At 49.8% G+C, this 5973-nt stretch overlaps 1 protein-coding gene across 3 annotated transcripts in view; it reads right to left on the bottom strand.

Annotated features, from left to right (window-relative positions):
• Positions 1–3478, bottom strand: part of LOC122542371 (Snf2-related CREBBP activator protein) — a 44600-nt gene extending 41122 nt beyond the window's left edge. The window contains exon 1 of one of the 3 annotated variants that reach the window (XM_043680084.1): positions 3058–3478. The gene's annotated coding sequence lies outside the window, so the exon portion shown is untranslated. Of the gene's footprint in view, positions 1–2613; positions 2639–3057 lie in introns of those variants that run through there. The other 2 variants (XM_043680081.1, XM_043680083.1) reach the window with 2 other exon arrangements.
• Positions 3479–5973: the final 2495 nt, after the last annotated feature.

The following is a 5973-nucleotide window of genomic DNA, read 5'->3' as shown; positions in this document are numbered from 1 at the left end:
GTTCCTTGGATGCTGCCTGACCTGCTGCGCTTTTCCAGCAACACATTTTCAGCTTGGAGGGATATAGGCCAAGTGCAGGCAGGTGGGACTAGTTTAGTTTGGGAATAAGGTTGGTGTAGATTGTTTGGACCAATGGGTATGTTTCTGTGTTATATTACACTTTAAAACAAAGAGAAGCCTCCAGAACCACTCCATTCTGAGCACAGCAAGTCGGGGGAAGGCTGTGGAGACATAGCAACGAACAAGTGGGATGGAGTGGACAGAGTTAAAGGAAGGCAAAGAGGGTGTGAGAGGGGAAGGGAGAGAGAAAGAGGCAGCTACAGAATGAGGCGGCCAGGGAAGAGAGCAAGAGATGGGGAAAGGGAGGGAAGGGTCACAGTTGGGATCCAGACACTGCAAGCACCCGAGGTACCCTCCAAAACAAACTGTAGCAATCGACACAGCAATACGGTCGGCTGACTCATACCCGCCCATCAAAATGAATCATTTCTGGCTCAGACAACATACATCAGCAAAACCCTCACTGCAGCCATAAAGGGGAGGGGAAGAAAGGGAAACTGCTTCCTCTTTTTAGATACGACAACCTGGACTACACAATCCTTCAAAACGACACACAAACAACGCATCTCTCCTCAACCACCAAAACCTATACCACCACCCCTCCACTTCACCCTGCAAGGTGGTTCAAAAATCTCAAAACAAAAAAAAGGCACAATCCTAGCAGGATACAAAACAAGAAAAAAAAAGGGACTCAACCACCAAAACCTATACCACCACCCCTCCACTTCACCCTGCAAGGTGGTTCAAAAATCTCAAAACAAAAAAAAAGGCACAATCCTAGCAGGATACAAAACAAGAAAAAAAAGGGAACCAGACAAGGGCAGGAGCAGGGAGGGCGGGATTGGGAAATAAAACACAGGCACAGGCTCCTGACGCTCACAAGAAAAGACAGAGAGAGTCTATTATGACACATTTTACCGGCGGGGATTGCAAACTGCTGAATTAAAGATTCAGCCGCAGGAACAAAATCCGTGCATTTTATTTCTAAACACGTGTCGACACGTGCTTCGCTGGAAGGGTCGCTTTCAGACATAAACACGCACGCTAAAAGCACCCTCTCTTTCTGCAATCGAAGAAATGCAAAAAATAAAATAAAAAAGGAGAGGACTCGCAATTGGAGGAGACGTGCAAAACAGACCGCCAAGGGATTTTAAAACAGTCCTTTCCCCCCCCACCCACACAAGCCTACCCCTTCAGAGTCTGATGTGCACCGTAGTCCTGGTATAAGATGCAACATTGGGGAGAGGAGGGGGGTGGAAAAGAAAACTGGGAGAGGGGGGGGGTCGTGTAAACACACCGATATTTGCAACAGCCCAGACAAATTTGCCAAAGCCATACGTTTCGAAACAACGCAGTCAACAAAAGTAAGACGTCTGCATGTGCTTTTTTTTTTGTAAAAAAAATATATCTTTCCAACAATCATGGAAAAACAACACGTTCGACCTGAACTGCAAAGATTTAAATGAATGAGGCGAGTGTGCAATTTCACATTTTTTGTCAAAACGATATCACCGGCAGTGCACTGGGTGTGGAAGGTAAAAATGCCGGAAAAGAAAACGAGGTGGAAAGAAATGGCAGTTTAAACAAAAAAAAATAAGACAGCAAAACGGTTTGAAGATGTGAACAGGGCGAATGCAAACGAGGAGAGAGAGAGAGAGAGAATTCACCGCGTTTATGTAAGCCAATCTAAGTCGCAGAGAGAGAGAGAGAGAGAGGGGGGGGAAAAAAATGAATGAGCGCAAATGGTAGAAATCGCCAAAATGACGAGTAGGGACAAGTCCAAGAAATGCGGAAAAGGATGAATGAATGCAAAAAAGAGAGAGATAAGAGAACCAAGAAAGTCAAAAGCGTGCAAAACATGCCAGAAGGGCGAATAGCTAAAAAGATCCACAAGAGAGAGAGAGGAGAGAATATGTAAAAAGCTACCAAGCGAGAGCAGGCTTCCCAAAAGTGCAAGGAAAGGTCAAAATGAGAGATTACAGGCAATCCTCCAAAAAAAACGTGTGCGCGTTAAAGCCAAAAGAAAAGGCAGAATGTGTGCAGCAGGGAAGTGTAAAAACACTCCCTTTTGCAGCCCTCACTTTCGCCTAGTGTTAAATCCGAGTGCGCCAAGAACTAAAGGCCAAGATGAGCGAGCAAAAGGAGACGAGAGAGAGAGCACAAAATGGGGGGGGGGACAAAAAGAGAAAAGAGTTTTTAAAAAAAAACACAGGAGGAAATGCAAAAATAAAAAAAGTGCAAGGCAGATAAAAACGGGGAGGGCGACAACATGTTTTCAAAAAGACGAGGAGGCGATTTCTCTTAAAAGAAATTAAAAAAAACACAAGTGGGGGGTGGGGGGGAAAGAGAGGCAAGAAAACTAACGATTGCAAAGCGATGTTGGTGCAACAAGGAGAGAGAGACACAGAGAGAGAGAGAGAAAGGGAACAAAAATGCAATAGTCACTGTAACAAACAAATATAATTTGTTTTTCTTTTAAAAAAGCACAAAATAAAGACACGCGTGCACGCCCGAACGTTGCATTGCACTCGATGCATAAGGCGCACAACCCACCCTGAAAGTCCTTGGTGCTCATTTTAAAGAGAGAGAGAGAAGGGGGATAAAAAGAAAAGGGACAAGTTGGCCTGGGAGCTGACGTCAGCCAAGGGGGGGGTCAGAGGTCACCCTAAGATGACCCCCCTTAAAAAAAAAGCACGATTTTAAAAAAAAATCATAGGTTTATACCCAAGGATATACCCCGCGACCAAAAAAAAAAGAAAACGGCCCGCGGTAGGTAAGATGGGTTTTAATTTTTTTAAAAAAATTTGGGGGGGGGGGGTTTAAAAACGACCCCCCCAAAAAAAAAGATGGCGGCGCCCGCCGCATCCGTCCCGCCCCTCGCCGCTCTTTTTATTTTTGTTTTAAAAAAAATCACCACCATCTCTCTCTCTCTCTCTCCCCCTCCTCTCCCGCCGCCATCTCTCTCCCTCTCTCTCTTCATAGAGAGACGGGCCTCACCTCCCGATGACCGTCCCCCGTGTTTAGTTGGAAAATGGCGGCGGCGGCGGCGGCGGCGGCGTCCGATGATCGACGCGGGGCCGCGCGAGCGAGCGAGCGGGCGGGCGGGAGATCCGTAGGCCTCAGGCTTCCCTCTCCTCTCTCTCCCTCCCCGCGAGGAACGCCGGCGCCATCCGCCCTCAATCCACCTCAATCCGTCCGGCCCGGGCGCCCGGCTCTCTTTTGCCGCTCGGGGATTTGAAGGGTGAAGGGAGAGGAAGGGGGGTGGGGAGGAGGGAGAGAGGGGTAGGGGGGTGGGGTGGTGGGGGGGGGAAGGAAGATGGCGTGTGTGTGTGTGTGTGTGTTATCGCCGATAATGGAGGAGGACGGTTATTTTCCAAGATGGCGGAGCCGGCTTTTCTCTCTCTCTCTCTCGCGCGCACACACGCGCGCGCGCTCAATCCTTCTCGCTGCCCCCTCCCACCGCTCAACTCACCTCATCAGGGTCAGGCCTCGCGAGAGCTGCCGTCCGCGGTGCGGTGCGGGCATGCTGGGAAATGTAGTCTCTCCCTCACCTGTGAGGGAGTCCAGAGTTGGAGGCAGACTCGAAGCCCCAGCCTCTTGGCCGCAAGGGTCTGCTGCAACACCTCTCCGTTAAAAGTCAAGCAGGTTCATCGGGTAGTGTTAGCCTTCGGAGCATTAGCTCCTTGGCTGGCCCAGGTAACCTCCACAAGAGAAAGTGAGGGCTGCAGACGCTGGAGGTCAGAGCTGAGAACGTGTTGCTGGGAAAGCGCAGCAGGGTCAGGCAGCATCCAAGGGAGCAGGAGAATCCTGAAGAAGGGCTCATGCCCGAAACGTCGATTCTCCCGCTCCCTTGGATGCTGCCTGACCCTGCTGCGCTTTCCCAGCAACACATTTTCAGCCCACACTCCCTCTGAGCCCTTCCTGTTCATGCCCCCATCCTCCACCACCTCTTCTGGCAGCTATTCATTGTACCATCCTCCACCACCTCTTCTGGCAGCTCACTCTGCGCACGCACCACCCTCTGCATGAAAATGTTACCCCTTCAATCCCTTTTAAACCTTTTGCCCTCTGTGTGAAAATGTTGCTCCCTAGGTCCCTTTTAAATCTTTCCCCTCTCACCCCAAACATATGCCCTCTACTTTTGGACTCCCTCACCTTGGTGAAAAGACCTAGCCCATTTACCTTATCCATGCCACCCCATGATTCTGTACGTCACCCTCCCCCTCAGCCTCCGACGCTCCAGGGAAAACAGCCCCAGCCTATTCAGCCTCTCCCTGTAGCTCAAACCTTCCAACCCTCCCTCGTAAATCTTTTCTGAACCCTTTCAAGTTTCACAACATCCCTCCTGTGGCAGGGCAACCAGAACTGAAAGCAAAACGTGGCCTCGCTAATGTCCTGTACAGCAGCAGCAACATAACCTCTCAACTCCTGTACTTGACATACTGTCCATTAAAGGCAAAAGGGTGGCATGGTGGCAAAGTGGTTAGCACTGCTGCCTCACAGCGCCAGAGACCCGGGTTCAATTCCCGCCTCAGGTGACTGACTGTGTGGAGTTTGCACATTGTCTGCGTGAGTTTCCTCCGGGTGCTCCGGTTTCCTCCCACAGTCCAAAAAGAAAATGTGCAGGTCAGGGTGAATTGGCCACGCTAAATTGCCTGTAGTGTTAGGTGCAGGGGTAAATGTATGGGAATGGGTCCGGGTGGGTTGCACTTCGGCGGGTCATTGTGGACTTGTTGGGTCGAAGGGCCTATTTCCACATTGTAAGTAATCTCATCTAAAGAATGTAAGTAATCTAATCTATTGGAAATAGACTCAAAATCTTAATCTCTTTCCACTGACACACACACACCATGGACCCCTCACCCCATTTTTGTGTCTTTTGAAAAACATTGAAGCAGGCCTGAGGCCATTCAGCCCATCCAGGGTTTGGGGTTAGTAAATGCAGAAGTCAGAGTAGGAGAAAGGCCATCCCTTCTGCTCCTCCATTCAACGAGATTGTAGCTGATCATGTTGGCACCAGCTCTGAATCCCCTCCCCATTTCCCCAGAAATATTGGCTTTCTTCCCCTCCCCTCTCAGCTTATCTGACCTGATAGCCCAGTTTTGGAGAAGGGGTCACTAGGACTGGAACTGTTAACTCTCTTTCTCCTCCCGTCCCTCTCTCCCTCTCTGTCTCTATCTCTCATTTTGGTAAAACAAACGAGGGCAGGACTTGAATAATTATTAGTTGGGCCTTCGGCAATGTTGCAGAATAGAGAGACTGAGGGGTTCAGGTACATAATTCTCTGAGGTTTGCGTCATGGGTAGGCAGGGTGGTTAAGGAGACACTTAGCACGCCTGCCTTCATTGCTCAGACCTCTAGTATGAGAGTTGGGACGTCACGTTGAGGTTGTACAGGATGTTGGGGCCTCTTCTAGAGTTCAGGTCCCCCTGTTATAGGATTAGATTACTTACAGTGTGGAAACAGGCCCTTCGGCCCAACAAGTCCACACCGACCCGCCGAAGCGCAACTCACCCATTCCCTTACATTTACCCCTTTACCTAACACTAAGGGCAATTTAGCGTGGCCAATTCACCTGACCTGCACATCTTTGGACTGTGGGAGGAAACCGGAGCACCCGGAGGAAACCCACGCAGACACTGGGAGAACATGCAAACTCCACACAGTCAGTCGCCTGAGGCGGGAATTGAACCCGGGTCTCTGGCGCTGTGAGGCAGCAGGGCTAACCACCGTGCCGCCCCCAAATCCCATATGGGAAGGATATAATTAAACTGGAGAGGGTTCAGATGAGATTTACCAGGGTGTTGCTGGGATTGGAGGGTTTGATTTGTAAGGAGAGGCTGGACAGACTGGGATTTTTTTTTCACTGGAGTAGAGTACCCACTGAGGGGTAGAGTTAAGGTGAATAGCAGG

Source organism: Chiloscyllium plagiosum, chromosome 39, assembly GCF_004010195.1.
Source record: "Chiloscyllium plagiosum isolate BGI_BamShark_2017 chromosome 39, ASM401019v2, whole genome shotgun sequence".
Lineage (NCBI taxonomy): Eukaryota > Metazoa > Chordata > Chondrichthyes > Orectolobiformes > Hemiscylliidae > Chiloscyllium > Chiloscyllium plagiosum.
This window is presented reverse-complemented; position numbering and strand designations above follow the sequence as displayed.